Source organism: Labeo rohita, chromosome 11 (assembly GCF_022985175.1).
Source record: "Labeo rohita strain BAU-BD-2019 chromosome 11, IGBB_LRoh.1.0, whole genome shotgun sequence".
Lineage (NCBI taxonomy): Eukaryota > Metazoa > Chordata > Actinopteri > Cypriniformes > Cyprinidae > Labeo > Labeo rohita.
Window position 1 is genome coordinate 27,001,743 of NC_066879.1, and position 27,148 is coordinate 27,028,890.

Here is a 27,148-nt window from a genome sequence, read left to right on the forward strand (position 1 = left end):
TACAAATTATTTTAAGTTGACTCAACAAATTGTTTTTTACAGTGTAGTCATCTTTCAGAGGGTCCCTTGTGATGGTCCCTTACTCAATTTAAACGATGCAATGCTCATAAAGTGTCTCTCAGTGCAGTTCTAGAGATGTTGTTCATGTATATATATGTTCTCATTTAGCGAGACTACAGACGAAACCCAGCGTCTGCAGTGTTGCCAAGTCCGTGGTTTTCCTCCGGATTTGGGCGACTTTAACACTGTTGCTGCGGGATGTTTTTCATGCCCACGGGTTGAAGCGACCCCAGTAATGTAATATTTAGCCCCTGGAATGCGAATTTACCAGGGGAACCCTGACAAAAAGCATGTATTTTATATTAGTCCAGTATAGATACTAGTCCATATAGCGATTTGATTTAAGTGTAATGACCTACTTTTGATCCAAACTTTGATCAATTCCGTGACAAATCATTGGGCCCTCAATATAGAGTTTCTTGAGTAAAGAAAACACTGTACTTATTCAGTCAAGTTCAGTTCTTTATTTAATTTATTTAATTTATTTATATGAACAAGCTGAGATGCTCCAAAACTGCACGCCACACTTCGTTCACGAGAGATGCAGGAGGAATAATGAGGTTTGACTGACAGTTTGAGGAGCCAATGGCATTACGAGGTTTAGTGGCGGTGGTGTCGCTTACTGATCCAGGATCATTGATCCTTACTAGCTGTTATATTTCCGATTTAAAATGTAGCTTTTGTTGACGCTACTGCGCTAATTAATCAAAAAAAGAGCTTTGATACTTGAAAAGCTATTCGAATTAGAAAACAGCGACACTACCACCACAATACTGAGAAATGTAGTTAAGCTAGTAGCGTCACTACTTGTAGTGACACTACTGCCCAACATCTTTCATGTCAATCTTCGATGCACGTTCACAAGAGTACCATGACTGACACTGAAGAGAATAAATTGTTGAATGAAGTCGTTATTTTTTTTTCTTTGTGCATGTTGTAGCTTCATAAAATTAAGGCTGAATGCTGATGTCACATGAACTATTTTAACGAAGTCCTTACTATCTTTCTGGGCCTTGAGCGTGGTAGTTGCGTTGCTGTCTATGCAGGGTTAGAAAGCTCTCAGATTTCATTAAAAATATCTTAATTTGTGTTCCCAAGATGAACAAAGTCTTACGGGTTTGGAAAGACATCAAGGTGAGTAATTAATGACAGAATTTGAATTTTTAGGTGAACTATCCCTTTAAGCATCTTTAAGAGGGCAAGAGTTTAATGCAAACTGCCATTTTTTTCTGTAAATCCTCAGGGTAAATAAACATCTTTGTTCTTTCAAAAAATGTATTTCTTTAGATGTCGCCACAAAATCATTCTTTTTAAAAGCAGTACATTATTAAATGTGTATTTATTGACAAATTAAGCAATATTTCACAAAAAAAAAATCTGTCATCATTTACACACCCCCAAGTCATTCCAAACCCCGAATGACTTAGCAAACTCAGAACATCAGAACAACATGAGGGTGAATAAATTATAACACAATTTCTAATTTCTGAATTATGCCTTTCAGACCATTCCTGTCATGCCAGTCACCAGCAACATTACCCCACTCTGCTGCTAACCTCAACCGCTGGGCAACAGGGGTCAGTAGTGAGCAGGCATGAGAGCGCACTGTTCATCAACATTCTAACAGGGTGTTTCGTAAATAAGCAATCCGCTGAGAGCGGAGCACTGGCTGTCGGGGCTGTCTGGCCACGTCCCCCTGGAGTTAAACTGACATGGTGTCTGGAAAGCTGTCACACATGAGGCCCTTCCTACAGGCGTGACTCCTGACTGCTGAGTGAGACAAAGAGATACAAAGTGACAAACTAGCCTGGCAGGTTCCACAGTCAGCTCTCTCTTAATACTGCAGCAGTTACGTCTAATGAATACATTAACATGACATACACGGCACTGCACCATTATACATGTGCAAGTCATTGTCTTTCTTAAGCGCTATTCGGATTAGAGTTCTAAAATGACTTTGGAGAAATAGGCATTAATATTAACGTCATTTAATGTGCAAATCTGGTCAGGATTGGGATCTATATAATCAATATTAAGATGTTGTCTGGATGTGATTGTTATGGAAGGTCATATTCTAAATGAATGCGTTTATGTGATTAGTTGTATACAATGTTATGTATACCGTTAAGGAATTAATCAATCTAGGGAACATACTTGATGATGCTACTACACTCTAAAAAAATGCTGGGTTAATAACAACCCAACTTGGGTTATTTGGCAACCCAGCGCTGGGTTAATATTGGACAGAACACATGCTGGGTTATTTTCACCCAGCTGGTTGGGTTAAATATTTTTACCAAACATGCTGGGTTATTTTATTTAAGTAAACTATTGTTATTTATTATATTGCTGGTTTAAAATGGACTGGAACTTATAAAAACACACACAGAATTACTAGAGGCAACAGCAATAATCAAAATATGAACATTTATTATTAAGCAAGAACACATGGACAAAATACAAGACAAATTGAATTTATTTGATTGAATACAGCATAATTTACAAAATTACATATATTTAAATTTGTTTAACAAGCATTTTAGACATAAAAATGTAACCTTTAAAAATATCATTTTAATTTCAGTATATTCAACCGTTCTCTGTAATTGCTTTTTACCGAAATAATGCTAATTCTCATACTGGTGTGTGGCCAAATTCTGAGCTGTTGAAGGGCTGTGAATTTCAGACCGTGGCCTTGTGTTTCACTCGTAGCTGAAAGATGTCGTGACTGACTCCAAAACCTGTTCATAAACAAACAGCACTGACATTAGAGAACATATTTTAAGTACAATAACGAATAAAATCCATTTATTTTATACAAGGCAAAAGGCATTTCAGTCCTGTGAAACAACCTCTGATCACGCAGTTGACTGACATCCTTATTTTGTGTAAAATAATACAATTTACAGCACAGTTAAGACTTCATAAATGAAATAAAACGTATACAAACCTTTATTTCGCTGAAGAAGTGCAAATCGGTGGCACTGAAAACCGCTCTCTCCTGTAGAGGACTCAAAAAGCCCACGCTCTGACTGACTGTATCTCAGCAGCTCGGTTGTTTCGTCAGAGACAGGCTCAACCCAGCGGTTGGGTAAAAAAAAAAAAACTGCGCTAAAAATAACCCAGCACCTGGGTAAAAAATATAAAAAAATAATCCAATAAAATTAACCAACAACTTGAACCCAGCATTTGGATTAAAAAAAAAAACAGCACCTGGGTAAAAATATATAAAATAACCCAATAAAATGACACAACAGGCTGAACACAGCATATGGGTTAAAAAAAATAACCCAGCATTTTTTAGAGCGTAGCTTCAAGTACTATTTCATAAAACTCTCCTGTTTTTTAAAGACTGCAGGACTGTTTAAGTTACCTGGCTGAGTGGACTGATATGCAGCATCAGCAAAGATGACAGTAAAATATTTGACTGCTAGATTGCTTAGTTGGCCAATCAGAATAGATTATTCCAGAGAGCAGTGCTTTGGTGCCTGCCCACTTTTACAGTAGCATTGCTACCTGAAATTGGTTCTTTTATTTATAGAGTCCTCCTTAAAGTGTTAGAAGTCACAAACAAAACCAACCAGCTATGAGGTATATCAAGACAAGCAAAAAAAATGTATTTGAAAATTGTACAAGACTACCTAACATTAAAGGCATAGTTCACCCAAAATTTAAAATTCTCTGTCATTTACTTACCTCATGTCGTTCCAAACCCATTAGATGTTCGTTCGTCTTCAGAACACAAATTAAGATATTTTTATTGAAATCCGAGAGCTTTCTGACCCTGCACAGACAGCAACACAGCTACCACGTTCAAGGCCCAGAAAGGTAGTAAGTACATCTTTAAAATAGTCCATGTTTAACCATAATTTTATATAGCTATGAGAATATTTTTGTGTGCAAAAAAAAGCAAAAATAACAACTATTCAACAATTTCTGCAGGCGTTGCTGATGTAGAACTTCCATCTCTCTTAGTTCATCATCTGTACATTCTGGTTGAAATGCGTTTTTGCAAGTCATTCTTTCCGTCTAAATTTTGTAAACAACAAGGCGCAGGACGTCCAGGTTCTGTTAGCTTTTTTGGTGTGAACTGCCTGCCACAATTTTCTGACTGGTGGATTTTTTGTACACCATCATGGTTAGGGTAGTTTTTTTGCGACACTTTCATCTCTTAAACATGAGTTTTTTTTATTAGTTGAAATAATTGGAATGAATAGTTTCAACAAAAGCATATACTATCAGTTAACAATAGGGGTGTAACGATACATGTATCCGTACTGAACCGTGACGGTACGGGCATCTTGGTTCCGTGCGTGAGGCCTCACAACAAATACAGGCAATTCCACCCTCAATCCAGAAGGGGGCGCCTGCAGTAATGCTACTCTGTTTGATAACCACCGGCAGAAGAACAGCGAGTGCCAGGAGTTGCACTCTTGAAAACAAAGCCCACTAGACAGTGACCATGTGCTGATTCTGAACGCGTCTCTCACTGACAAAGGAGTATAACGTTACTTTAAAGGCTTGCACACTCAACTGTCTGCGAAATGGAGCTTTGTGCTCTTGTATCCTACCTCTCTCATTCAGCACAAGTCCAAATATTTGCAATGCATCCAAATGCTAAACTATTATTTATTATGTAAATTATAGACTTTGTACTTCAGTCGCATTCTAACGGTGACACAGTGAGGCGGGCGCGCTTATATTTGGTTCACTGTGTTTTATTTTGATAAAGTACCAACTGCGCTGTCAAGTTAGCAATGCTAGAAGCCTTGAACTGTTATGTTTTGTGTTTGTGTGTGCTGGCACGATTACTTCAACTTTTCTCACACCAAAGCATTACTGTAAACAAGGTAAAAACAAAATGCTTCAACTAAAAAAAGGTTTGATTTAAATCTGTTTAAATCTGTGATTGTATTTAAGACTTCTAAAACATTAAGTTATACCAACAAAAGAATTTTTTATAGGTCAAATCAGGTAAAAACAGCTCTTTGAAAGTAACATATTTTCTCTTTTTAGTGTACATCCATAAAACACAATTTTCTCTTACCTCCTCTGGGAAAACTATTTCTCTCTCATGAGTGCTTCAATCTAATAATAATCTAAATATATTCTCTAGTCCAGTCACACACATACCTTACAATGCCTAAAATGGATTTCTTCTCTCACTCTCTCTCTCTCACACACACACACACACACACACATTCATACCCTGGATCACACACACACACACGGCTATCAATGGGAAATCATTGACAGCACTCCAGCCAATCCAGCGGCTGGGGAAACCCTAGCAGTGAATAAGAGCCTAATGGAGTGGACTCTTTAAAACACAAAGCATCATCATTTTAGGAAAAATGAGCAATATTATTCTGGCTTTTGAGTCGTGTGCCCTTCAGATTCACTAGGCTTCCTATGGTGCTGATCATCTATTTGTGTGTGGCGCTGTGCCCATATCCAACAAAGCGTGTGAAATGTGTCAGTGCTGATGGACTCCGGGTGTGTTGATTAAAACCACTCAATACTCACCTTCATCTTTCCCTCTCCTCCCATTTCACAGCCCTTATTTATTTCAGACACATCAAAATGCCTTCTCTCCTCACACCTTTTCCCCAGCACATTGCTTCCTGCTTGATCTCATTATAGCGGCTGCGCTCATTCATTGATCTGCTCTCTGGACTGGTTACACAAAGGTCAGAGTGGAGACTGTATGGACAGACCCTTCACTGACCTGTGTTCTCTATCTACAGCTTTTGGAAAAGTGTTCAAAGAGTCTCCACAAATTATTTAGAATAAATATTACATATACATATATATTGTCAAACAGTAACTGAAAAGTGATGTTGCTGTTAACCTCTAAAAGTATTATCCTGTGTTTGCTGAAATGGCTCAGTTTGAACCATTTTGTACTTTTAATATTTTACAACAGTTTGACCTTTCCAAAATGCCAAGGAGTGAAACAGTTTATTAACAGACATTGTGCCTTTGAATGGAAAAAAGTGGGGAAGGGAAAAAGTTGGGAAAGGTAAATTATAACAGAGTCAGTCAGTCATGAAAACAATTTAAATATTCAAGAAACACTATATAAAAGATATTAGAACTTAATTTACTAAATAATATAAAATGGTTTGTCTTTAATTGTTCTGCACAAAGCATTATATACAGGTGCATCTCAAAAAATTAGAATATCGTGAAAAAGTTTTTTAAAAATTTTTTGTTTGTAACTTATTTCAAAAACTGAAACTTTCATATATTCTAGATTCATTACATGTAAAGTAAAACATTTCTAAAGTTTTTTTTGTTTGTTTGTAATTTTGACGATTAGAACTTACAGCTCATGAAAGTCAAAAATCCAGTATCTCAAAATATTAGAATATTACCTAAGATCAATCAGAAAATGGATTTGCAAAACAGAAAAGTTCAAGTTTTTTAAAGTATGTTTATTTATGCACTCAATTCTTGGTTGGCAGCACATATTACAGCAAATTCCTTGCTCCTAGCACAACTGTTTCTCATCTTTCTTTTGAAAATATCCCATAGATTCCATATGGGGTTTAGGTCAGGTATGTTGGCTGGTCAATCAAGCACAGTAATGTCATGGTCAGCAAACCACTTGGAAGTGGTTTTGGCACTGTGGGCCAGCATCTCCATAAAGCTTGATGGAATCATCATTGATCAGCAGATGGAAGCATAAAGTGCTCCAAAATCTCCTGGTAGATGGCTGCATTGACTTTGGACTTGATAAAACACAATAGACCAACACCAGCAAACGTCACGGCACCCAAAATCATTACTGACCTCAGAAACTTCACACTGGACTTCGGGCAGCTTGGATTCTGTGCCTCTCCAGTCTTCCTCCAGACTCTGGGACCATGATTTCAACATGAAATTCAAAATTTACTTTTATCTGAAGAGAGGACTTTGGACCATTGAGCAACAGTCCAGTTAATTTTCTCCTTAGCCCAGGTAAGATGCTTCTGACGTTTTTCTGTTTCAGAAGTGGCTTGGAAGTCCTTTTCCTGAGCATGGTGACTCTTGATGTGCTGACTCTGGCTTTATTCCACTCCTTGTGAAGCTCTCATGAGTGTTTGAATCGGCTTTGCTTGACAGTTTTCCCAAGCTTGTGGTCATCCCTGTTGCTTGTGCACCTTTTCCTACCCAATTTCTTCCTTCCAGTCAACTTTGCATTTAATATGCTTTGATACAGCACTCTGTAAACAGCCACCCCTTTCAGGATTGACCTTCTGTGACTTACTGTCTTTGTGGAGGGTGTCAATGATTGTCTTCTGGACCATTGCCTTGTCAGCAGTCTTCCCCATTACTGTGGTTTCAAAGAACAAGAGATACCCAGAATTTATTTAAACTCATTCATTTAATGAAACTCAAATGTAAATATTCTAATATTTTGAGATACTGGATTTTTGACTTCCATCAGCTGTAAGCTCTAATCATCAAAATTAAAACAAAAAAAAAACTTTAGAAATGTTTGACTTTCCATGAAATAAATCTAGAATGTATGAAAGTTTCAGCTTTTGAAATAAGTTACAAACAAAAAATGAACTTTTTCACAACATTCTAATTTTTTACACTACCAGTCCAAAGTTTTTGAACATTAAGATGAAAAAATACAGCAAAAAGTTACTCCAGTCTTCAGTGTCACATGATCCTTCAAGAAAGCATTCTAATATGCTGATTTGCTGTTCAATATTTAAAACAGTTTTATCATTATTTAAAACAGCGTACATTTTTTCAAGATTCTTTGATGAATAGAAAGAACCAAAGATCAGCATTTATCTAAAATACAAAGCTTTGGTAAAATTATACACTATACCATTCAAAGTCTTGGAGTCACTGTATTTTATTTCATTTTTTTTTATGGAAAATAAATTAAAGAAATTAATAATCATATTTGGCAAGGATGCTTTAAATTGATCAAAAGTGATAATAAATGCATTTTAATGTTACAAAAGATTTCTATGCTGTTCTTCTGAACTTTCTATTCTTCATAGAAACCTGAAAAAAAAATCTACTGTTTTCAACATAATAATATTTTTTTTTTTTTTGAGCAGCAAATCAGAATATTAAAATGATTTCTGAAGGATCATGTGACTGTAAAAATTCAGCTTTTAAATCACAAATATAGCTTTGAAATCAAATAGAAACAGTTATTTTAATAGTAAAGATAGAATTTTATTGTTTTTGCTTTACTTTGTATCAAATGCAGGCTTGGTGAGCAGAAAAGACTTCTTTTAAAAAAACATTAAAATCTTACTGTTCAAAAACCTTTGACTGATATTATATATTGCTCAAGGCTGCATTTAATTGATAGCAAAGTAAAAATAAATAAGTAAATAAATAAATAATAATATAGAAAATATTATTGAAAATGTAAATGTTTTCTGTTTAAGAATAAATATTTTCAGGAATTTTCAGTCAGATGATCCTTCAGAAATCGTTCTAAAATTCTAATTCTTTGCTGAATTTCACATTCAAAAGAACACTATTTTTCTGAAATTGAAATCTTTTGTATGAAACTATGTAAGTCTTTACTGTCTGTTTATACATGAACACACACACACACACTTTTGGTGGAATTTGAATTTAAAAAAAAAAAAAATCAGCAAATCACCATATTTTGTAAATTAGATATGGACTATTTAAACTGCAGGACATTCATCATGACGCACTCTTGCTCTGCCTTGAGGTACCTGAGCTACACTTGACAGATTGAATCTACAATCTAAAATGAGCATCTGAGCAAGCCCATTACATATTTATATTTTTCAGCGTTTGTCATGCACACCCTGCATTACCAGTACCAGAGGAATCAAATTACAGTCACTCTCATACAACTACCTGTGTGGAAGTGATGCTGCAATTAAATTTCCAAGATGAAGTCAAGGAGGAAACTACACAAAGGTAGACAGATACTCTATTCTGTGAAGGACATCAAAGTGCAACGAATAACCATTCAACAACCTACGGACATTAAATTCCCTTTTTATAACATCAAGGGATGTAATTCTGCCATGTGGCCTTTCCTTTTTTATGGGAGCTGTTTAATATGGCAGCCATCCAGACCTTGATGGAAGAGCGATTCCATTTTTCTCATTGTCTTCTTTTGCGTTTGATCATATTGCAGTGTTTTGTGAGAATTCCAGTGTGACGGCGAATGGTCATTAGAGCAGAAGGTCTACTGGACAGAACATGGAAGTTCATACTTTGGTTCCCATGGAGACCATGTTATATGAAAGAGACATGGAACCAAGAAGGAATTCCGTGGTGCCATAAAATGAGCCAGGCATTTGTGTGTGCTTTCATTTTCCTCAGCTAAGGGGGGCAAAGAAATGTCCTTCCACAAGAAACCATCAATTACACTTTTATAGGCTGTCCAACCTTGCTAAAGCAGCGACAGCAGGTTGGGGATGCAGGGGGGACCCTGTTTTGTACGGGTTTGTATGTGCGTTTCCTTAAGTGTGTGTGTGTGTGTGTGTTTCTTTGTGTCGAATGGGGAAAAGGTCACTCTTGTAAGGGGCAAATGGCAAATATCCCTTCTAAATCACAGCTTTGCTCAGAGGGTCAGGGAGAAAACAAGTAGGCTGTAGTTGTGTAGATTTTCTTATCCCAACTTGATTTGTGGCTGCTCTCTGTCAGTGTAATAACGTCCACAGTGTTTTCTATTCTAGTCACTTGCCTGGTTCTGTTGTGCATTTACATAGAAATTGCATTGGCTTTTTTTTTTTTTTTTTCTATTTAATGGTGCACTGTTTAGTGCTGCTGCAGGAGTCTAAAGGCATCTGGGATGATGGTGATTGGAGTGCACTCTAAGAAAAGTCTGTAAAAATAAGGCGGAATGTACTGTGTTAATGTAAAGAAATTTTCTGTATTGATTTTTCAGTGTTTTACCTACCCATATTTTGAATTACGCATTGCATTGTGTCATGTCTAGGGGTATCGTGATAAACCAGTATGGACGATAATTGTGATATATAAATAGTGATAATTAGGGGTGTCACAATATATTGGCAATATTTGGAAATGAATTTTTTATTTTGTACTGTTCTCTGAGGTCCACTTATGTTATCAAAATTTTTACATCAAAAAACATCATACTTTACAAGTAATAGGCTATTTTCTGTCCTGTTTTTAACCCCCTCAGCAGAACACTCTGTTTGCATAGGCATGGCGGATTGTAGACTCAAAAGTAAACGCCCACTGCTGTGATTGGCTAACAGCGTACATTCATTCCTCATAGATGGGCGTCACTTTGATATGGTTTAAAATGCATAAATAACTCAATATAGATCAAACAATCTGTTAGTGTTGTCACGATACCAAAATTTTGACTTTGATACGATACCTGACTAAAATATCACAATACTACTGCTGAATCGATACTACAAAAAACATAGAACAAAAGGAAAAGTAGTTTATTAATAGATGATCCAAATGGACATCATAGTTATTTTATCTATTAAAGCAAAGCATTTCATCCCCCCTTTAAAAAAAAAAATAAAATATAATAATAATAATCACATGCCAGTGCCACTACACAGGATTATCGTGAACAACTACCGAGCCTACAGGTATGTAGAGATCTTTGCTATATTGGAAAGTTAGCTTAAATGATAAAGCCAAATCTTATTTCATGATATAGTAATTTTATATCAAAACAATCTTTGTTATTAATAATAAGAAGACACAAATGAAATAAAGAGGGCCCTATGAAATCTGTGTTATTTTTTCCTGAATTCCATTAGTTGATCCAACAATTCCATTTTTCTAAAACTATATATATATATACACACACATATATATATCAAAAAGCATGTCTAATTAATTGAAATCATGAAACTTGCAGAATTTAACAGCAATTTATTAAAAGTTTAACAACAATTACAAGTTTTTAAGGCCCTATGAAATACGTTTTATTATTTTTCTCAAATTAATTTTGGTTTGTAAATCTCTGTTTTCCAGTTATTTTCTGGATTATATTTTAATCGTTTCATTACATTTTAATAATCATAAGCATGTCTAATTAAAGGAGAACTCCACTTCCAGAACAACAATTTACAAATAATTTACCCTGTTGTCATCCAAGATGTTCATGTCTTTCTGTTTTCAGTCGTAAAGAAATTATGGTTTTTGAGGAAAGCATTTCAGGATTTCAGGATCATGTAGAGCCGTTTGAAGCTCCACTGAAACGGTAATTTGGACCTTCAACCCGCTGGCTCCCATTGAAGTCCACAATATCCAGAAAAAGTCCTGGAATGGTTACCTCAAAAACCTTAATTTTTTTGCGACTGAAGAAAGAAAGACATAAACATCTTGGATGACATGGGGGTGAGTAAATTATCAAAATTATTCTGGAGGTGAACTAATACTTTAAAAGAACCGGCTTATTTGCTTGTGAATCAGATACACCGGTCGTGCTGTAGGTTTTTAAGTAATTTGTTCATGACTTGACGTACACTGTTTTTTTTTTTTTCATTTAGTAGAAAGAACTGTCTCTTAGGAGTAATTTTTTGGAAATATGAGCTGTTTTTACGTGCAGCCTGCGAGAATAACGCAATAGAAAGATGTTTCTTACCATCATTTTTGCAGTATGCATACATTTTTATTGCATCACATTTAATACAGGCTGCAAACCAGCATTCATAACTATATGTTATAAAAAATGATGTATTTTGCATTGAAGATTTTGCATTTGTAAAAAACATTCATTTTAGAAAATAAACCACAGGGCCCAAACTACTGTCAGTTACAGAGCTAGTTCAGCAAAACAGCAACACCTGCATGATAGAAAATGCTGTGCAAACAATCTTGGGATTTTAGGTGTCAAATTTTAAGAATATTTATGAAACTTTCATAACAAAATCACATTGACTACTTTCTTTCTCCACACTTTTGTTAGCGTAACTAAATTCTTTTTCTGAAAGATGCACTTTTTTTTTGCAAGCGATGAGATCAAGACCAAGAGTATGTGAAGCGTTTTATTAGATCATAATGTTAGGTTGTCATCCCCATGGATGTTCCACCTGTTACAAAATGTGAAAAGCCACATACTGATTGGAGCGACTCCCAGTTTTCCTGGTGTGCTCACTAGCACAAAATAATCATAGGGCGGGACCGACATGTCCTCGCCAGCTCTGCTGTCCTTCTGGAAGCACAGACACACATATGCACATACGTACGTGCTCTCTCAGGGCCGGCCGGAGTCTCTCAGGATAGGCATACGATGCCGGGGGAGTTGCTGAAAGGTCATAGCGGATAATTGTGTTAGTTCCTACTGTGCACCTCAATGCCACTGAGGACTGATGAAGAACAGAGCACTGCCAGAGCATGCGTGCTTATAGGGCCCCGAGTGTGACTAGTTCTCATTAGCTTTGCGAGTAGAAAGAAAAAGAGGGGGAAAAGTATGGACAGAACAGAAGGGAAATAAATAAAGAGATTATTTATTTCCAAAACAGCATGGAGGTGAAAGTAAAGTAATAGTTCATCCAGAAATGAAAATTCTGTCATCAGAGCTTGCAAGCTTCATGGATGCAAACACACCTTAAAAGTAGGCTATATGACTCGTGCACAATGTTTTCCAAAGTCATGCAAGTTATTGTAAGAAACTAAGTAGAATTCTAATTATTTTATGCTGATTATATTCTCTGGCAGTGAGAGGTTTTGTGATTTGAATTGATTGAATTGTACACAAATCAGAACAGTGTTGTTATTGTTAACTACTCCAGGATTAAAATGTTCTGATATACTCACACCTACGTCATCTAAGATGTCGCTCTTTCCTCGATCGAAAAGAAAAACATTCCAGGATTTTTCTCCATATGGTGGAAGGGAGGGAGAAAATACAATCAGAGTTTTTCAACATACTCTAATTGTCTTGAGCCAGAATCAGTGGTGGACAAAGTGCACAAGTCAAGTACTTGAGTGAAAGTACAGATACGTATAATAAAATATTATTCCAGTAAAAGTAAAAGTGCTCCTCTTTCAATTTTACTCGAGTGAAAGTTAAAAAAAAACAATTTGTTAAGTCAGCTTAAAATAATTTGTTACCCCGCTGCCTTAAAATTTTAAGTTCAGTCAACTAAAATAAGTTCAGTCAACTTGAAATGTTAAGTTGTACTAAGTAACAACTTAGATATTTGTGTTTGCTAAACTTAACAGATGGGTAAGTAACCCAGCTGCCTTCAAGTTGATTCAACTCAAATATGTAAGTTGTCACTTAGTATAATTTAACATTTCAATTTGAATAAACTTTTTTTGAGTTGACTGAACTTAAAATTTTAAGGCAGCCAGGGTACAAATTATTTTAAGTTGACGCAACAAATTGTTTTTTACCGTGTACCCGATTTTTTATGCACTTAAGTAAAAAAAAAAGTACTGATAGATTTATTTTGCAGTTTTATATAGGCTACTTATTGACTACTAATTGAATTTTATATTAGCATATATTTTTTATAATCCTACTGCTCAAAATACCTGGGATTTTCCCAAAATAACCACTATATGGAGTAAAAATACATTTTTGTTGTTGATATGGACTATGTTATGGACTAGTAATATTCAATGTAAAGCTTACACTGCGATGTACCTGAGGGAAAACAGATTTGAATCAGTAAGTTGTCGAATCAAGAACAGCTGCAATCGGATCATTCCAATTTGTAAATAAATCGTTTGGTGCGACTGACGAATCAATTTAACAGGTTCATTGAAAAGAATCAATTTGTTCATGAATCAGACACCGCTTCTGCGTCTCAGAGCATGCGATATATTATAAGGAGTAACGATATGTTTTATGAAATGTAGTGAAGTAAAAGTAAAAGTTACTAAAAATAAAACTACTCCAGTAAAGTACAGATACTTGAAAAATGTACTTAAGTACAGTAATGAAGTATAGCTACTTTGTTACTGCCCATGACTGGCCAGAATACACAGAGTTCAGGGAGAGCAAGACAAGACAAGCATTTAAGATTAAAAAGTATTTAAATTGTATTTTTTTAATGAAAATAACCAATAGATAAGACCCTTCTTCCTTGGCTGGGATCGTTTACAACCGCATTTGGGATCGTTTGAAGCTCGTTCAAACTTGGGGCACTATAGCAGTTCATTATATGGAGAAAAATCCTGAAATGTTTTCCCCAAAAAACACAATTTCTTTACGACTGAAGAAAGACATGAACATCTTTGATGGCAAGGGGCTGAGTACATTATCTGTAAATTGTTGTTCTGGAAATGGACTTCTCCTTTAAGGGTAAGTGGTGACAGAATCTTCATTTTTAGGTGAACTGTCCCTTTAAAACAACTGAATTTTCCCCTCTAAAAGCTCTGGGTGAAATATCTCGATCCTGCCTGCTTCTTGTTGTTCTCATGATCTCACCCCCTTTCTCATTGTTTCTATCCCATCAGTTTGTCCTGCAGTCAAGTGTTCACACGTACAGTAACTCAGTCTTAGTCACAACCAGCCTCCTCTCACCCCTCCCCTTCTCACTGACATGTTCTATTTATGTGATTTGCGTGCAAGCTTGTGTCTGGGTGTGTGAAATGTGATATAATTTAAATCATTTGTAATTACAAACTCAGGAAATCACCCATTTTAAATGATTTTCTCAATTTTGTTAAATGGCAGGGCTCAAGGGGGGGGGGTTAGCATTTGCCAATTAGCCCCTAAAACCTGATAGAGAATATGCAGTAAATTCCTTCATTTCAGGAACACTGTGGGAAAATTTCTCTTCACAGACTGCACATTTGTCCTTGTGCCTGATGAATAACTAAACACAAAGAAAATCCAGGGGGAAATGCTAGAGAAAATGCCTAGAATTGTAGAATGAGCACTTTTCATTGTTTTGGTCCCATCAGTTTGTCCTGAGCGTGGAATCGGGTGTCAGAACGATGACTGTGTGAACTCTGCGGGCGTAAAAACTTCAAACTTTTGTTGACACCTCAGGAAATGCTATTTTAAATGAGCTTCATGTTGTTAAACCCAGGGGTCAAGGTTTGGCTGGTTAGCATTTGCCAATTAGCCCCTGCTGATAAGTGCTGTTAATACATCTCACGTAGACAATAGACATTTTTTTTCCTGTGGTGAAAAAGCAATTGTAAATGGGTCAGTGACGCAATTCCTATTTTTTTTTATTTTTTACCTGTAATGACTTGAAAACGTTTTTCTGTCCTACCTGTAAATGAAACTAATTGTAAACATTTAAAACCTCTAAGAGCTGCATGTCTTTAATTTCTGAATTAAAATTAATTATAATGTCAAAAACATCAGGGTGATTCAACTGACCTTACATCATAAAAAAGAAATAGGCTATTTTTTTCAGAAATATCACGATTTTTTTGTCATGTTGGTTTTACTATTTTGCAAGTTGTCTGAGCAGTACAATCAAACTAATTTTCCTTTTGAAAAACAAAGCATTTCAAGGTAACAAAGTATAAAATAAAAAAGAATGGCAGATATTTAGGCCAAAGTGAGTGAAGATAAAAAATCTTTGTCATTATCTTTGTTATTAAAAAATGAGAACAAAGATACACATTACAAATAAACATAATACAAATAAAACAAACAGAGCTTTATTTTTCAGGTACGGTAGATGTATTGAGCAATGGCATTCAAGAAATGGAATTATGTCAAACACTATATACTTATACACTACATTAATTGTACATTGATTCTTATTAAAGCAACTGCATTAAAATTCCTCAGTCAAGAGCATTTTATACCATCATTTACTCACTCTCAGGTTGTTTTAAACCTGAACGAGTTACTTTTTTCTGTTAAACTTTATCTATTTGATCATTTATATTACTAAATTCAATGGGGACCAGCTACTGTTTGGTTACCCACATTCTTCAAAATATCTTATTTTGTGTTTAGCATAAGAAAGAAATTAATACAGGTTTGGGGCAACATGTAAGTAAGTAAATAATGACACAATTATAATTTTGGGAGAACTATCCCTTTAATGACAAGCGGCAGAATGTTTAGTACTGTCGCTTTAAGAGCTACACACATCTAATATACAGGCATGCATCCGTTTTTCTCTCAATTGTTTACTTTCACTTTAGACATTAGCAACTGTGTTAATGTGTAAATCTTGTGTGTTTTAACAGTATTAGCACAATCAGATGCGATACATAACTTAGTTCAATAATTAAGTGCTATTTAATGTGAATAAATTGTGAATAAATATATTGTGAATAAATGCAGTGTCCTGTGAGTGTAACTCTACCGCTGAATTAACACTGATGTGAATGTATGTTGCGTTGTACAGTATATTGAGACGGAGGTGCCAGAACTGCAGCTAATAGAATAGTATGATAATATGATATTTCTTGAAAAGCAGATCATGGAGACATTTTTATCGTCCATGATCAAAAATCATCATATGGCACACCCCTAACCCCATGGTTATACTAAAAAATATCCTGGCTCTTCCAAGCTTTATAATAGCAGTGAATAGATATTGAGATTTTAAGGAAAAATAAAGTGCATCCATCCATCATAAAAAAATAAAAAATAAGAAAATACTCTGGGGGGGAGGGTTAATAAAGGCCTTCTGAACTGAAATGATATCCATATTTAAAACTTTATAAGCCATAATCTCTAGCTTCCGCTAACTGTCATACACACATTCCCAAGAGAGTGGGGTTCCACCGGATGAGAGTGGAGAGAGCAAAACAAAACACTGGTTATGATTTAGAAGTACAAAATGAGGATTTGTAAATAAAAAAGTTGGAGGATTTCGATATAAGTCATAGACGCTGTTTTTCCTTTGCTGTAAACAAAACTTGGTTTTCTCAAGACTAGCATATTCTCACCGGAGCTGACGCTACGCCTACGTCCTACTTCATCCACTGGAACTCCACTCTCTTGTTAACGTGTGTAAGACAGTTAGCAGAAACTAGAGATTACGGTTTATATTGATTAGTAGAATTACAGTTTTATATTGATATTTTTCTTACACAAATGCATTGATTCGCTTCAGAAAGCCTTTATTAACCCCCTGGAGCCATGTGGAGTGCTTTTTATGATGGATGGATGCACTTTATTGGACTTCAAAATCTCAACACCCATTCATTGGCATTATGAAGCTTGGAAGAGCCAGGACATTTTTTAAATTAACTCCGATTGTATTCGTTTTAAAGAAGACAGTCATATACACCTAGGATGGCTTGAGGGTGAGTAAATCATGGGGTAATTTTCATTTTGGGTTGAACTATCCCTTTTTGAAAAACTATTGTCCGCCAAAGGAAAGAAAAATGTTGTCTCCAAAGTCATGTGGTCCAATCACAACAAGTACATAAAAACAGAAAATATTGATGCAACCCCTCTTGACTGCTTCAAAGTCAGTATGTTTTTTCTCCCCAATAATTTCATTTGATTTCACCTTTTAAAGGAGAACTCCACTTCCAAAACAACAATTTACAAATAATTTACTCACCCCCTTGTCCGAGAGCCTGTGCTACACGAGCTTTCGTGCTTAAAAAGTATACAAATTTTTATTTTTTGAAACAAATGACTGATCGTTTCGCTAGATAAGACCCTTCTTCCTCAGCTGGGATCGTTCTCGGGAGTCCTTTGAAGCTGCATTTAAACTACATTTCGGAAGTTTGAAATCGGGGGCACAATTGAAGTCCATTATATGAAGAAAAATCCTGAAATGCTTTCCTCAAAACCCATAATTTCTTTACGACTGAAGACAGAAAGACATGAACATCTTGGATGACAAAGGGGGTGAGTAAATTATTTGTAAATTGTTGTTTTGGAAATTGACTTCTTCTTTAATGCCAAGGCAAGGTTGGTGCAACTCTCACTGAATAACTCATGATAAAAACAATTACCAAGAAATTCAAATAATGTATGTATACATGTACATTATACAGTATATAAGTTTCCCCGTTTTACTTTCTTTGTGGGCATTCTTGTATGCCATTGACCGAAGTATATAAATGCAAACGTATCACATTAAAGTACAGTGTTCTACTACTCCCATTTTTGAGGGCTCTTAAAGTGTGAAGTGTGAAATGGGTTATGCTCTTATTGAGGAACTGCCATTAAGATAAATGGGAATGCTAACAAATAGCTTTCTTCTGGTATTACAGACCTTGTGTTAAATCGTACTGCAGTACATGTGGGGGTTTGCATATCAGTGTTTTGGCTATTAAAGAAACAGCTGAGAGAGATTTGTACACAGTCATATACATACCAACTGCCGCTGGTGGACAGGATGACACAATGAGTTGTGGTCCCTAGCCTGAAGTAATAGCAGCACATGGGCCATTAATCTGGGTATGTCATCAACAAGAGCAGGCTGGACTGTCCATCAGACTTTGCCCCTCACCAGCGGAAGCATCTCGTTCCAAGAACTCATGGAAGGATTTATATTTGCAGTGGTGTTGGAGGAGATTATGGAGAGGCTTTTCTAATTCCCCATCCTTCATATCAAGCCCTTGCTTCCAGCAAGAATGGCCAGAAACCAGCCCATATTCTCTACTTGCTGGTTTACAATGCAAGCAATGGCTCAGCTAATAGATTTCTTTGTAGATTAATAGATTTCTAGATTTTTTCGTATTTAGCATATAATTTTACTTTTTTACTTGGCGACTATATTTATCCATAGTTCCCCACAGTGTACTAAAACAGAAAAATCACAGAAAAATTCACTACTGTAATGTAACTCTGTTCCTTGAGAGATGTTAAGAGGAACAGACTTTGATCATAATAACAAACAGCTGGAGATGGTCGCTCTGTTCCAAAAACCTAATGAGCTGTATCTGTAGGCAGAACTTTTAAGGCATCACAGGCACACTTCCTACACAAAGGGTGTTTCAAAATATAACTTAATTATCCTTCTTAAAATGTTTTGCCCAATTCTACGGCACACTTCATAAAGAAGGCATTCTGATAATGCGTCACAAGAAGCTCTGGGGGGGGGAAATAAATCCAAGATGGCAGAGAGGTGTGAGAGTGTAAATATATTTTTAATTCAATGAAAGTATTTTGAAAATTTAAAAAACGCATTCATATTGCACAAAATCTGTGTGCTACAGGTATATCTGAGTATTATATTGTTCCTTTCATGTCTCCTGCATTGAAATCACTTGATGTGAGTTTCCAGTGTGCTTTGTGTGCAGGAGTAATTGCTCACATTGACAGACTTGTAAGCCATTCACAACTGAAGTGTAAATGCCTTTTAGATTGGATTTAAATTCCTTATTTTGAACTGTGGTAGCAAAGAAATGCTGAGTTGAAATTCATCTGTAAACACTGTAATATTTAACTAAAAAAGTTAAGTTTGTCAGAGACTTTAAATGCTGACTTCACAAAGCCTTGTTCAAAAGTTTTTAAAAACATTGAAATCCTTAAAAAAAAACACTTTTAGAAGTTTGTAACTTTATAGACTTAACAGATAGACAAACAGAACAATAGATAAAACAATAGACAGATCGACAGATGTTCTGAAATGAACTTTTCCTCAATTTTTTTTTAAATCAAATGTAAATTCATGTCCCAGTCACATTTTCTTGATTAAATATACATTATACAATTCAATTTTATATTTTTTATATTAACAATGTAATAAATATTTTATTTATAAAGTCAAGTATGAATCTCATCAAGTTTTTTAAGCATTTTACATTTATTCCAAAATAATAACTCAAGGCAGAAACATTTTAAAATATAGCTGCAAGTAGCGATTACCGGGGTTCAAGCACTTTTAGGCATTTAAGCACATATGAAAAAAGACATTATTTAGCATGCCTATAGCCACCTAAATCAATGATTTAAAAAAGCATTTTTGGCAAATCCAGATAATTTACCATAGAAATGTTTTTTTGTTTGTTTGTTTTGTTTTTTTTATGTTTATGACTGTTATAGCACCAGCTGTGGTCTGATCCCCTTGAAACTTTGCATGCTTGTTTAGAACTACCTGTCACGTGCTCAGCCGGTTTCTTGAAGTTTTGAGTTTTCCTTTAGGCTTTATAGGATTTTTGGTAAATTTGGACAGGCCCATTTGGTAAACGACCCCGTTACAGCTTCCCAAAGGGAAAATTTCAACGGTATTTTAATAATTATAAACCTAGAGAGCCCAGAAAATTGTACTGCAGTGTTTTTTTCTTCCAGAACCTAGGACTAGTTTGCAAAAGTAGGGCTTTTACATCTTCTCAATCATTTAACAAACGATTTGATTGACAGCAGTGGTTCTAGAGGCAAAGTTGTCTGGAATGAGGAGTTCTATGGTATGATGTGAATATTGCGCAAAGTACAATCGTTTACACCCTTGAACAATGCAATATTGCCCCCCCAGTGGCCAGCTTTTTTAAAAAAATCGGGTTTCACTCCGATCGGCCTCCGTTAACCTTGTCTAACAGATGCTCAGAATTCGTCTGCCAATGGCCGCTATGTTTTTTGAGATATGCAAATGTCCTTGCAGACACTTGTGGCACTTCGGACCAAGACCGCGCACAACAATTTTTATGTTGATAGGACAAATGATTAAAAAGTAGGTTTTTCGAAAAATGTGAAATATCCAAAAATTTCGCCTGGCTCGCGATTGAATCTGAGACATGCATTTTGTTCGGCGTGAGCTAAGGATTAACAACATTAGACACTTGAGCCTACGGCTGACGGTTTATGAGTTGTGAGCGATTTCGTACTTTTGATCACTGTAGCACCCCAGTTTAAGTTTTATTTTGAGGTATCTGAGGTGAGTGTGTGAGTTGTTTACTTACTTTTTAAAATCAGTCTTCCCATTAATGCCATTATATTGCTCATGCAGACTGATTCGCAAACGCAGAATGCCCTGATCAAACACACCTGAACCAACTAATTAGGATCTGAAGGAGCACTTGATAATTACAGACAGGTGCACTCTTAAAAATAAAGGTGCTTCACGATGCCGTAGAAGAACCATTTTTGTCCAATGGTTCCATAAAGAACTTTTACCATCTGAAGAACCTGTTTCACTAAAGGTTCTTTGTGGTGAAAGAAGGTTCTTCACATTATAAAAAGGTAAAAAAGAGATGGTTCTTCAAAGAACCTTTGACTGAATGGTTCTTTGTGGAACCAAAAGTGGTTCTTCTATGGCATTGCTGTAAAGAACCTTTTGAAGCACCTTTATTTTTAAGAGTGTGTGTTTGATCAGGGTTGGAACTAAACTCTGCAGGAACAGGGTTGGGCACCCCTGCTTTAGGGCATCTATTAAAACTCAGTGTTCTTAGGGGAGGTGAGAGAGATGTAGACTTCCGCTGTAACTTTACCTGCTGGTGTCGATGTTGGACAATGTTTCTTTAGAAAAACACGTTATACACGTTATATTTTGTAATATTGGCATTGCTTTATTTTTGTACTACGAATTAATTTTGCCTGCTCGGAGGAAACGCCTCTGATGTACATGTTAGCCTTTGTATGTGCTTGTGTGTTTGTGAGCATATTTTGAGTACTACTCATACTACTTTGCACTCCTGCCTAGTATTTTGGTTTGTGAGCGTCTGGTGTTTTATTCATAGTAGGAGGGTACAAAGCCAGCAAACACAGAAGCTCTCATCAAGCAGAACCTCACTGCTCCTCAACACAGCAAACAAACTCCCCGCAAGCGAAAGAGAGAAAATGAATAAATTATCATGAAAAAATGAAAACAATATCTCATTATAGTCACAAGAGGACCATGTATATGTACTACTGAGTCCAAGTCATATCTATCTCCTGGGATATTTACAGTTGCGTGAGGTGCAGAAGGCATCTTTTGATCTAAGACACACTGTGGTGCTCTTTAGATGGTGGTGGAATAGATTCAATTTAGATATAAATGGAAGGTTGATCACCCCATCTGTTAGTGCTGCTACTCTGTCCTTATCACCTCTCCCTGCTTTAATTTGGAAAGCAACACAGCTTTGTTATTTTGACATTGCGCTGCTGTAATGCTGACAGCAGTGTTTGAATCATGGAGGCTTATAGCTAAAGCAATTTGTCAAAAATGCTGCAGGAATCTGAGTAAAATTCAGAAATGTCTTATGAAAGAAAACTACTAAATACACTTTAAAATGTGTACTGTTCTAATGCATCATGTTTTGATGATGTAATGTTGCATAGACATTTGGGTCGCTATGGAGTTACAAAGTCGTTATTTAAGAGTGTACAGCAGCACTCGTGAGCACCCATAAGAATCATAAAATGATAGAGGACACATAATATTCTAGTATTATTGAATAACATTTTTTATTTGGAATAATGTGCAACAACGAACAGTGTTCAATAATGTGTTTTAAATTATAACTTTTAATATTTATTATTGAACAGTATTACATTTTCATTTGTAATAAGGTGCAACTCCGATTAAATTATGTGTTTTAAATTTTGATTTTGGTAAAATATTCAGACTATTTATTATATAATGTTTAATATTTTAATATCAGTGCAACTACACTCTAAAAAATGCTGGGTTAAAAACAACCCAATTTGTTTTTAACAGCACTGGGTAAATATTGGACAGAACACAAGCTGGGTTATTTTGACCCAGCTGGTTGGGTTAAATGTTTTTACCAAACATGCTGGGTTATTTTATTTAAGTCAACTATTGTTTAAAAATTATTATATTGCTGGCTTAAAATGGACTGGAACTTATAAAAAACACACACAGAATTACTAGAGGCAACAGCAATAATCAAAAGACAAAATACAAAACAAATTGAATTTATTTGGGTGAATACAACATAGTTTACAATATTACATACATTTAAACTCATTTGACAAGCATTTTAGACATAAAAAATGTAACTTTTAAAAGTAACATTTAATTTTATTCTATTCAACCACTCTCTGTAATCACTTTTTACTGAAATAGCACTAATTCTCCTGCTGGATGGACAACCTGCCCATAAACAAACAGTACTGACATTAGAGGACATATTTTAAAACTCAGCATAGTAACGAATAAAATCGATTTATTTTATGCAAGGCAAAAGGCATTTCCATCATGCAAAGTGAACTCTGCTGACACAGCTGACATCTCGTCCTTATGTTGCGTTGCGTAAAATAATATAATTTACAGAACAGTAAAGACGTTATAGATTAAACAACATGTATACAAACCTTTATTTCGCTGAAGAAGTGCACCAAATCGGCGGCGCTGAGAATCGCTCTCTCCTGTAGAGGACTTAAAAAGCCTACGCTCTGAACTCAGCAGCTGGGTTGTTTAGTCAGAGACAGGCTCAACCCAGCGGTTGGGTAGAAAAAAATAACCCAGTGTTAAAAATGACCCAACAACTTAATTACAAAAACACTACTCAGCACCCAGGTAAAAAGTATTAAAAATAACCATCAAGTTATTAATAAAATTAACCAACAAGTTAAACCCAGCATTTGGGTTTAAAAAAAAAAAAAAACAGCACCTGGGTAAAAATATTAAAAACAACCCAATAAAATGACCCAACAGGCTGAACCCAGCATTTGGATTTAAAAAAATAACCCAGCATTTTTTTTAGAATGTACACTCTAAAAAATGCTGGGTTATTTGGTAACCTGAAGGAGTGCATGGCAGCGCTGAGAACCACTCACTCCTGTAGACGACACAAAAGCCTGCGCTCTGACTGTAACTCAACAGTTGGGCTGTTTCGTTGGAGACAGGCTCAACCTAACAGCTAGGTAGAAAAAAATAACCCAGCATTAAAAAATTACCAAGCAGCTTAGTTACAGGAAAACTACCCGGCATCTGGGTAAAAAATATTGAAAATAATCCAATAACACTCAAAAAAATGCTGGGTTTAAAACAACCCAGCGCTGGGTGAAATATGGACAAACCCAGTGATTGGGTTGTTCTGACCCAGCAGTTGGGTTAAATATTTAGCCCAGTCTTCTGGGTAGTTTTATTTAATTCGACTATTGCTTAAAAATTACTATATTTCTTGCTTAAAACGAACCCAAAATAGGTTGTAAATGAACATTAATATGTTCAATAAATTAACATTTATTAATAAGTTGAATAAATAACAATTAAATAATAAACTTTTTTAATTGCTTATTAATAAATGTTCACCTTTTGATTATTGCTGATGCCTCTAGTAATAAGTACTGATCTGTACTGAGTACTGAGTCTGATTTTTAATTTTTAATTTTGAGTTTAGCCAGCCATATAGTACTTTTTTAAAAATAGTTAAATTGTTTTTAACCCATCATTTTTCAGATTTTTTATTTATTTATTTATTTTTTTTACATTTTTTATTTGGAATGAAGTGCAACAATGAACACTGCTCAATAATGTATTTTAAATATGGTCCATTATGATTTAATCTTGACCTTCTGTTTTATAATTTCAAATGCATAAACACTCTTCTTCAGATTTTTAAAATGTAGAGGCTAAATTTGTCTCGATGCCAAAGAACATCTAATTGTACTGTGATTTTGACCTTTGCTACCCAAACCCAATATAAAGTCACAAATGATTGTGAGAATCCAGAGTCTTGCATTCATTCTGAGAGAGATGTAGGGAAGAATAAAAATGAAGTTAAGGGGCACAGAAAATGAATTAAGGATTAGAAAATAAGAAAGGAGAGAGGAGGGGAAAAAAGAGTCAAGGAGAACAGTGTGTTAAGCAATCAAGCAGAAAATGGAGGAACCGATTTACGCACTCTTTCCTTTTCACATACCATTGCTCTTAATGAAGAAAGCCCCTGTTTCATCAGGTCAAAAGCTACGTTTTACTTTCTGATCACTGCGCCTTTTGTGCTCCAAAGGCATTTTCTTCAGTCCCATAAAAGGTACATTATTTTTCATTTAAGCCAAATGAATTAAACTGCTTTGATACCTTCACAGGCTGTTTCTGTGTGGGATCAACCATTTTGTCCAGCTCACCATATATTTGTTTGGCAAAGTTCCAGCAGTATGTAGCTGTTAAAAATTTATCAAAGTTAATTTATTATTAATATGTAGTGAGTTAATTATGGATAAACATTCCTACAGAAAGCCTAATGATATTCAGTTGTGGTGATAATTAAGAAGGTTGCTGATTCTCTTTGACTGTGTCCTCTTTGGTGTCGCTGGGCACCTGCCGTGAGGAGTCTTCCCGCCTGCCAGTGAGAACCTCCATCCATCAGCTACATTGGCATTTTCACAAATGTCATCAGTTGCGTTCTGCTTCTTTTCTTGCCTGTCTTTCCAGTTTTTTTTCCACCTCTCTCTCTCCCTTGTTTATCATTTTTTAAACCGACACACACACACAAACAAACACATCTTCAACAGAGTGATATTTTCCTCTCAGTAATCAATAAAGAATAACGTTATTTTGTTTTTGCTCTAGAATAAATCATGCATGCCAGCGTTCGTAGACAGACCCTATTAAACAGATGCTGCAGTATCTGTTTAACACTCTCCATCTTTTGAAATCACAGAATAAAGTGCAGTCAAAACACCAATAATACAGTAAAAAACAGTCAGTCAGGCATGAACTCAGGACCTCAAGCTCCTAAAGCAAATAACATTCCTCCGAGCTCATTTTTTAAAGGTAAAGCTAGAGCTGAAATCCTAGAATCCCCCCTGGGACCCTCTCTTGATGATATGTTGCATTTATGTCAGAATGAACGTCTTTACGAGTTCAGTGCACATAAATGCCACCATAAAGATATAATTCCCAGTAGGCACCTGCTGATTTTCCCTAAGCCTGGACATTCCAATTCGAGGCCATGTCAAAAAATAATTAAGGTGGAAGAACTGATCATTATATTTTGTAACTGTGTATTGGTTTAATTTAATTTAGTGTAGGGCTGTCACTATTTTAATAATCAAGTAATCTGTCGATTATTCTGCCGATTAATGGAGTAATCGGATAATTATATATATATTTTTTTGTAGTAATATAAAAATACAAGTGAACAATAGCCTTTAATATGACTTAAAATACATACATAATAGCAATGAGGAAAAATAAAGTTTACCAAATGCAAGAAATCATATGGTTTTATTGTTAAAATGCCTGCAGAGGCCGCCAAGGGCCTGCTGATTGTTTTTACACTTTACTCCACAATGTAATCCATGTGTAATATTGACTCAACAACATTTATTTCAAATGTCCACTTAATCTTTAATATTCTGCCATTTCTTTATGGCAGAAAAGCAACAGCCACTGTAATTTCTTGAATATGTGGACATGAAAACAAGTAAACTCAGAATGAGGGTTTGAGCTTTTATTTTGAAATCGCAATGAACAATTTAGCAAAGATGATGTAACGTTATTCTCCTGTGTTTGCGTAGGTTTATAAATGATTTACCTCACAAATCTGATGAAATAGCTCGCGTTGTGTTCCCAGGTGAGCCTTTTAATAAACCCAAACTCAAAGATGTTCAGAGATGGAGTTTGAGACGCTCCACACGTGTAAATGATAACAGTTTGTGTAGCAGCATTTGCTGTGAAGGCACTGAGATGCACGTACATAACCTATGCGCATGTATTTACACAATTAATATATATTAACATAAATACTTTTATTCAGCAAGGATGCATTAAAGGGATAGTTCACCCAGAAATTAAAATTCTGTCATTAATTGCTCACCCTCATGTCATTCCAAAACCCGTAAGACCTTCGTCCATCTTCGGAACACTATGAAATCTGACATTGCAGCTACAAAAATACTTTTTGTGCATAAAGAAAACAAAAATAACTACTTTATTTATTTCTGATCAATTGCTTCTCTTCCGCTTTAATCTCGTAGTAAAAAGTATTCTTGTAGCTTCATAAAATTACGATTGAACCGCTGATGTCACATGGACTATTTTAACAATTTTCTTACCACCTTTCTGGTCTTTGAACGTGGTAATTACATTGCTGTCTATGCAGGCTCAGAAAGCTCTTGGATTTCATCAAAAATATCTTAATTTGTCTTCCAAAGATGAATGAAGGTCTTACAAGTTCATTTGAGTGAACTATCCCTTTAAATGAATCAACAGTGACTACAAAATTGCTCATTATTTTTACACAAAATGCATTTTAACTTGTTCATATCCATTGTCAGCATATGAAAAGGAAAATGAAATTGCTCAGTCTATTTTATTCTGGTTAAAATCATTTGAACGCACATCACATTGTAATT